Here is a 9,057-nt window from a genome sequence, read left to right on the forward strand (position 1 = left end):
TATGACCTCTAGGTATAGCATTTGTCCTTGTTTCAGCTCGGAGAGTGTTAATTTTCCTCCTAGTAGCTGGTAGGGTGTTATATTTTGGCTTAGGATGAGAAGAGTGCTGATGACATGCTGATGTTTTACTTGTTGCAGAGCAGTGCTTACAGCTAATTAGAGCTAATGGTTGTTTGGTGTTTAGCTGCCAGCCGGGTTAAACCACAACAATCCTTTTTAGCACCCAATGTGGGGCTCAAAGCATTGAGATAACGACAGATCTGACCAGAATGTGTTAAACTAAAATAAGTATAACTATTAGACCTGCATAATAGTTGCTAGTCACAATGCTGATTGCTTTAATATCAAGTCTGCTGCACCTGTTTTCCAAACTGAGTTTTATAGCACGTTACTTTCTGTATGTGCTCCCTGTCCTGCTGTTTATACTTTCTGGGCCCTGGTTTAAAATTGTTATGGTACTGTGCGGTATAACAGTGGCTTATGAGACGACGAAATTTCTGGTCATGACCCTAACCTGGTATTTGTACTCAGCACTGTTGTCAACTCTATACTTTGGAAACCATATCTCGGAAACTATTAGCAATTACACCTATTGCTTTTTATTTATTTATTTATTTTTTTGTCAGGGAGCCAATCTCTAGAGGGGGAAGAAGGAGACATTTTTTCCTACTCATTCAACCTTCCTTTCTCCTTCACCTCCCTCTTATCCTCCAAGCTTGGTACGATAGTTCTCCAAGATGTTGAATATCCTTGGGACACCCAGACTAGCATGTTCGTGTTGTTATGTCTCCTGAATGTGCTTCAGGTTTCGTTTAAGGTTAAACAAACACTTAGGAATTTTATCCAGAGATCTGTACTGAGGCGGGACATTTGTGAGTGCCAGGGAGTGTGGGAGGATACGGGCGGGTTTCTAGAGCAGTGGGCACCTCCAGTGTTTTGGAAATTCTCCCCTGAACAACTGCAAAATCCTAAAAAATGGGTAGAATGCTTGAAAAAAGGGTGTCATGACTCTGGCAGTTCCAAAGTGACACAAATCACTGGAGTGTGCTGGGGTCTGGCCCATGCCTATTGAGCTGCAGCTGATACTACTACCAACTTAGTGACAGACCCTGCGGCCACTCCAAGTCCTGTGACAGACCCAACAGCCACTGTGACCCCTACGATGGACCCTGCAGCCGCTCCAGCTCCTGCTCCTGCAGCTGCTCCGGCTCCTGTGGCTGGGTCAGAGAAAGGAGCTGCAACAGTGCAAGTAGCCCCTGCAGAGAATATTCCGTGACAGTTCTGTACATGGTGGTGCCTATAGCACTGAACCCCCTCATCTACAGCATGAGGAACCAGGGACTCAAGGAAGCCTTGTGGAAACTCTTTGGACACATGCTTCTTTGGCATCAATAATGTGCCTATAAAATGAACAGGACAGACAGGTTTTCTGAAAAACATCTTCATACAACAGCTTGTAATTCTTCTATTATTTTTAAAATTAGTTCTTAAACTAGTCATTTTGACTGAATTCTACTTGTGTCATCCTGCCGATTAATTATTATCTGTCACCCAATCGTTTAATATACCTACAGAACTGGGTTCTCTGTAGATAAATAGAATAAAGAAGCTGTGAACTTTGTGGGTGTCAGCTGCCACCTCTTCCCGTCTCCTCTGGATTTAGGGGAGCAGCCCCAGCACACAGGAGGGGCTTGGAACCAAGAGCCCAGCTGCCACATGCAGGAGCAGCCCCAGTGGTCCTCGGGGCTGCCCCTCCCTGCCCACTGGGCTCTGCCTCTCTGCTGCCTTCAGGTCAGGGCTGCTGCTTCCCTGGAGCCATGGCCATGGCCAGCAGCACGACGTGGCCTTTTCACTGCTGTTCTCTTTCGGCTTCCACATTGTGCTTCCTTTTTTTACTGGGTAAGCCCTGATATCTCGTGTACCTTGGTGACAGTCCTGTTGTCTCTGCAGTGGCATCCCTGTGGCTGCAGGCAGCAGCAGGCACTGTGCAGCCCTGGGTCACAGCTGCCTCCCTGCTAGCACCACAGTAACAGGAGGGTCTTGCTCAGGGCAAACTCAGGACCCTGGACACCTCTTCCAAAAGTGCTATCAGGAACACAGCCAAGGGTTTTCTCCCTGCTCTTCTGTATTCTAGGGGTTCGTCATAGAGTGAAGGACACAGGGTGAAAGTCCCAGGGTGGTCCCTGAGGAACCAAAGGCAGCACTCAGAGCTCCTGTTATGGCAGAACTTGCCTAAGGAGATGACAACTGATCTTAAACTTATCTGCATGGGACTGCACCCCCTACAGCGGGGCAGATGGCAGATTCCAGCCTGGAGAGGAATCTGGAGCTTCCAGGAGATGTCAGGGGATCTCCAGGGACAGGGTGCTCAGTGGGTAGTGATTAGAACCTCATAAAATGACCGTGCAAGGTTGTTTCAGGTAACAAACAAGGTGAATCTGAGGAGTGCATGGGCTGCTCAGACTGCTCAGGCTGGGTCAGCTATCACTGCAGGTTCTCCTCCCAGCCTCTTGCCCACCTGCAGCCAACTGACTCCTGGGGCAGAGTGAGAAGCAGAGAAGGCCTTGATGCTGTGCAACCACAGGTGACCAACACTGCTCTGGTCACATATCAAAAACACAGCACCACACGGCCTGATCTACAGAGAGAAACTCCGTCCCAGCCATGAGCCAGTATCCCCACAATGGATAAGAAGCTCTGCAAGGAGTCAGGAAGGTGCTAATAAGCACCAGGACAATTCAGAAAGCCCAAAGTCCCTTCTGAAGGGTCACTGAATGCCACCTGAGAGGCAGTGATGGGCAGTGGGGAGGGCCAGGAGAAAGACTTGTGTTTAGGCTGTGAGAAACACAGACACTCAGGGCTTTAGCAGCTGTCTGTGGATGGAGTAGGAGGATGAGGTCACTCCTGGGACTGGGGCAGGGCTGAAGGTCCCTGCTTGAAGCTGCTGGAGAAGTGTCCACCTTGCACGTGGGGCCTGTGTGCAAGAGTGGTGTGGCCTGGGGAAGTGAGTGCCTGGGAAAAGTTACCCTGGAGCCATAGGAGCCATTCTGGAAAGAAAACTTGTAGGCAGGAACCACACTTTTGTGGCACTGTAGAGCTGCTGGGCACATTGTGCAGGGTGCTCTGATGGACATTTGTGTCCTTTTCCATCGTGTCTTAAGTGCCACTTTTCTCAGAAATAGAGTAGCCAACAGAGCATTGACAGACAGTCTAAGGTCATGAAAGCCACCAGAAAGATGCCCCTAAGAATATAACTGATATAAGGAGGTCAGGAGAAGCCCTGGTCAGGAGAAATGTGAGTCTTGGAGGAGGGAATAGGGGATTATCCAGGTGAAATTAAGTATTTTTTAAAATGTAAGAGGGTTCATGCTATGTGGAAACTGCTCTAACCGTGTCTTAAAACAGTTATATGAGGCTATTCCCCAGCTTCAAAAAGTAAACTTAATTCCTAAATTTAAATGCTAATCCACACCCAGACAGGAATCGACTACTCCTATGCCTGACTTCTAAGTATGCACTGAATCCAAAACTCAGCCCACAGCCTCTTTTCCTTACCCTTACTCTCTTGCTTACATTGATCCCTGTCCATAACACTAGATTTAAATGCTCAACTTAGGCCTAGAATTATTGGAAGAACTAAACAAACCCTAAATCACAAAGCTTTTCCATACTTTAACCACAGACCTGATACCCAAAGCAGAACACCAAGCAATCCCAGTAAATCTTTCTTTAAACTCAAACCCAGAAATGTGAGCTCTAGCCCCTGATCCCATGCATGAATACCTAACAGCTGATTCCCCCGGTCCTGTGCATTGACTTCCTCACCTTCAGCCCCTCTCCTAACCCTTACCTTTAGGTACCATACTGGGTCTGGCCCTTAGTGCAGGCCAAGAACTGTGAGGCTGCAATGCAGTCATATGGCATGCAAAGATGGATGTGAGGGGTCACGGGTCTGTTATAAATTAGACCACACAATTTACTGGTCTATTGAAATTATTTTATTAATCAAGTAAGCAGACACAAGCAAAACAACGCTGGGCGGCTGGGGAGTCTCCACTCCGCAACAGCACGCAACTTCCCTTTCCAGGGTTGCTGTTTTATAGCAGTCGAGTTCCAGCTTATCGGGACTCGTTGAACTGGCTGAGGCTGCGCAGTCTATTGTAGAGAGGGGGATCGTTGTTCCTCTGCTGGTGATCACGCGTTGTGCTAGTGTTCAGGTGGGGGTAGTGAAGCGGCAAGCAGGATGTCTGGTTTCACTCAAGGATGTTTACCCAACACCCCCTCCTGCTATCTGCTTGCTTAATCCTCCCCTTTACCAAGGCCGTTAAATTGTACAACCTTATCTCCACAGCAGATTCTCCAAATTCCTCAAAGACAATGAACAACCCCCCACTAATTTATCACAATCCCTCCTTTTTCTTTTTCTAACATATTTTGTTCATTGAATTTTTGCAATATTTGCTTGCTGAGCATCAAAGTTTCTACGTCGTCCTCCTCCTGCTCAAGAGATTCATACTTAGCATGCACAAGCATAAGATGAGCAGCTTCTAATCGACTTTTTACAATTGCAATTACCCTATTGAAAATACATGGCCCAAAAGTCAATGCTATTATTAGTAGTAGTACAGGTCCCGCTATAGTTGACAATAGTGTGGTAAGCCAAGGTGAATAATTAAACCAGGACTCATACCAATTCTGACGAGCCTCATTTTCCCTTTTGCATTTTTCTAATCCTTCCCGCAATTTAGTCATTGTATCTCTTACCACCCCAGTATGATCTGCATATACACAACATTCTTCACATAGAGCTGCACACAGTCCTCTTTGTTGTAAGAAAATCAAATCCAACCCTCTATGGTTTTGGAGTACCACTTCGGATAATGACCTAACCAATTTTTCCAGAGCTATTACTGATTGCTCTATACGGCCCAGATCCTCGTCTACGGCAATTGCCGTAGAAAAGTAAATTCCTGGCTTTGTTTTATCAGGGAAGCAATTCCAGTTGAACCTGCAGCCCTGAGGGCCATTAAAGTGGCTAAGGTGATGGCCGTAATAGGCTCCCTCTTTACCAGATGGTATTCAGCCACTGTGTGATGGGTATACATATACTCTTCAGTGTGGTATAGAATCCTTGGTATAATGACCACCTGTACACAAAAATCATGAGATGTGCTAAACAATTTTAAAGATAGGCAAGGAGTGACTCCCAACGATGAACATACCCACCTAGTGTTATTTGCAAGAATTAACCATTTGTGTGTTTGGCCCATTTTTTTCAGTGGCATGGCACAGATCATTTTTATCTCTTGGAACTGTGTCGATACATCTACCTTTTCCCGTAACTTGAGTCAAAGTTATCCCGATTTCCTGACCCCAACTGTACTTGGAAGGATTTCACTCATTTGAATATTCAGACCTCCCCATGTCTCCTATAGCTTCATAATATGGGGGCTTAACACTTACACATAGCCAGCACCCTTCAGTTATCTCAGGATTAGTTTGATTTAGTACCTGGAAACTAGCATTTATAACTTTCCACATACTACTCTCGGGCACAACCCCTTTCTTTTTTTTTTTTTTTTTTTCCAATGCTTGGAAGCAGTGTGGGAAAGGATAACTCTGTCGACTTATTAGAAAACACTGTAGTAGGTTGGGCAGTCCCAGGTATCTTTACAGTCTGGACAACCAAACCTTCCCCTAATAACTCTTTATTAGGCCTGACTACCTTGGAAGTCCCGGGTTTTTCCTTCTTTATTAGTATGAGTCCTCCCCTTTCAGTTCCAGGTTCTGTATACCTTATTCCCCACACTCTTCCCATGTTCCACCCTCTATCCGTGGGTTGGGTAACATTTAAAAAGAGATATTTACAGTTTCCACGTCCTCCCCACCCTTGCGGTGGAATGCACCCATATGGACCCCATTGGACCCTTGGGTATTTATCTCTACCGTATCCCGGTATCCAATTAGGGGTTATAGTCTCACAACCCCAATAGCTGCAGTAATATTGATTAGGGGAGTTGCAGTACCCCTTTCCAGGATTCGAACTCGGGCACATATAAAATCCCATATATTCCCAGCATTGGGGCCTTGGGATCAGCTGACATAGTGTAGAAGTAAAGTTTGCCCCCCCCCCCGATGTTATCTGGGTTACAATAACCTGTTGATCTTTGAATCAACTTAAAGTCCATTTAAAAGGTTGGTGGGGGTGGTATTGAGTCGCTATGCAGGATGAAATCACTGCGAGAACCCCCAAATACCGATAGGAATGGCTGAGGCCCATTTCTTTCCCCACTTATTCACTCCTCTGCCTCACTCGTCAGTTGGGTTGCAGCCAACTATGAGGTTGGCAGCAGTAGTGTTCTTCAGGGGAGAGCCTCTACCTTAACCCACGGTACCTATTGAGTTCGTTGCAATGTGAACTTCAGGTCTTTGTTTCCTGGAGCGATCTCCCACTTCTTGTCACAGATGGGTCCTTTAACACGGCTGGCATGTGTCCATCCTTTCTCTGCAGTCCGGACGACTGTTTCTGTAGTAAGCAAAATAACATAGGAGTCTTTCCCATCGTGGTGTTAAAAAAAAAAAAAAAAAAGTCTCTTTCCAAGCCATAATTAGAATTGAGGGTGATCAAGTGGCACGTCCAAGTCATAGGGCATACCATATAGTATTTCAAAAGGAGAAATTCCTACCTCAGTTCTGGGCTGCGTCCATATGTTTAACAGTGCAAGGGGTAAGCATTTTACCCAAGAAGCCTTTGTTTCCAGCATAAGTTTTGTTAGTTGTTTCTTAATTTCACCATTCATTCGCTCTACCTTTCCAGAAGAGGAGGGGTGCCAGGGGCTGTGAAAATCCCACTCAATCTCTAAGGCCTGCATTAATCCTTGCAGTAAAGCTTTACACCCATTCAGTCGCGTGGTCAGTTAGGACAAACAAGTAACTCAGTAAAGTCTACCTGTATACTTTGGAAAGGTCAAAGCCCTGGCTCCCGTCCCCCTCTAGGTAGGTTACAGAAGACCTTTTTATTTACCTTTTGACATATAGTACGTCCTCTGTATGTGTGCTTCCTTAAAGAATATATATTCCTACACAGACATGCTTTCTTAGAACAACATCACACATTGCTTGCACCTCCCAATGACTCTTCTGATGTAAAACAGTTAATATTTGCCTCATTATCACTTTATTCAGCATTTCTCTCCCATCAGGGAGTATCCATTTTCCTTCAGACTTCATAGCTCCTGATTCCTTAAAAAAATCTTTCTTTTAAAACTTTTTAGTTCTTTCTTAATTTTCAACAATTCCCTGAATCCTCTCTGCATTTATTCTTTGTTTTCCTTCAGACATTAGATGCCTTAAATACCTGACTTCTCTTTCTCCATGTTGTAATTTAGTTTTCAATACTCCCAAGCCCTGCTTTCCCAGAAAGTTAAATAGCTTGTTAGTAGCTTTCTTCACAACTCTTTTCTCCTGTCCTGACAATAGAAAACAATCCACATATTTGTTAACATTAATACCTCCTTGGGAGGTTGTAATTGCTCCAAAATCTTTTTAGAACTTACCCAAATAGATAGGTGGCCCTGTAAACCCCTGAGGTAAAATTGTCCACCTATATTGTTGCTTCCGCCCCCATTTCAGGGTCTTTCCAGTCAGAGGTGAATATATGTTTGCTCTCAGGGCCTGAGAGCACTCCATTAATAACACTGTTATTCCAGTCTAACAATTTACTATTTGGATGCCCAATTTAATCATCAAATCCCTTCTCAAAAAGTTAGTCCCTGCCTTGGGTACATACAATAACTACCCAGTGATCATTTTATCCCCTGGTCTCAGCTTGGTATTCCCCAAAAGTGGCACTGTTATCCCAGCCCCTTCTACCCCCATCACATTTAGGGTTTCATTAGTTAATTTAATCCCTGATACTTTACAAGTCAGTAATGACCTAGCTGCCCCAGTGTATTGGGTTTGATGGCAAGGTTCGGGGGGTGTGAGGGGTGTGGGGGTGGGAAACTGCAGTGGCAGCCCCCGTGAGAAAAACCCCGAAACCTCCCCGTGGTAGATAAGGGACAATTTCATCTGGCCCCAAAGGGGCCCACTGCTGCCCAGAGCCAAGCCATGAGCAATACAGTCCGTGCCTCTGTGAGAGCACATCCACGAAAACAAACAAACAAAGAAACAAACAAAAACCTGCTGCTCAACAGCAGTTGGGAGAGCGAGAAACCCCCCTGCAGACACCAAAGTCAGTGCAGAAGGAGGGGGAGGAGGCGCTCCAGGCACTGGAGCTGAAGCCCCCCTGCCGCCGCTGGAGAGGCCCCTGGTGGAGCAGGTTGTTCCCCCCTCCTGTCCCCCTCCCCGATGCTTGGGAAACTGACCAAACACCACGGCAAATATACCAAAACGTCTAGACTGTTACTTAGATAATGCCTACATCACCTTTCCCTGCTCATTCAACTTCAAACAGCTCTGTTAAATACTACATGCCACACCTTTAACACCTTCAGCAACCCTTTTAACACTTCCTTTATCTTTCTCCAGCCTGTACTTTTCTAATACCAGCACCAAAGGCTCAGTCAGGGTCCAACTTAATTCCATACCTTTTCCCTCCAAGATAAACAACATATCAGTATAGCATATTTCATCCAATTTTTCTTCTTTCTTCCTTCTTCCACTGCAGATACTCCTATTCGAAGTGGCCAGCCTGGCCACACTTAAAACATCTTATCAAAGCCTGTCTCTGCTAGGACTCAGGCCACAACACAGGCAGCCTTCTTTGCCTGCCATTCCTTCATCTCTCTTCCTCTCCTTTCCATCCTGGCCCTGACTCCCCCTGAGGATTTTCTTCCTCTTTCTCCAACCCTCTGCCTCACTACCCGCTGCACTGTCAATACCATTAGTTTCGCTCTCCTTTTTTTTTTTTTTTTCCTTCTTATCTCCCCTCCGGACATACACCTCCAGGGCCTCCCGCAGGAAGGTCCCGCAGTCAGTTCACTACATCCCCCCACCTTCTGAAGCATTTTCTGCGTATTTTGCCAGGCTTTAATCACACAATGAACTTTCAAGAGC

This window comes from Anas platyrhynchos, chromosome 31 (assembly GCF_047663525.1).
Source record: "Anas platyrhynchos isolate ZD024472 breed Pekin duck chromosome 31, IASCAAS_PekinDuck_T2T, whole genome shotgun sequence".
Lineage (NCBI taxonomy): Eukaryota > Metazoa > Chordata > Aves > Anseriformes > Anatidae > Anas > Anas platyrhynchos.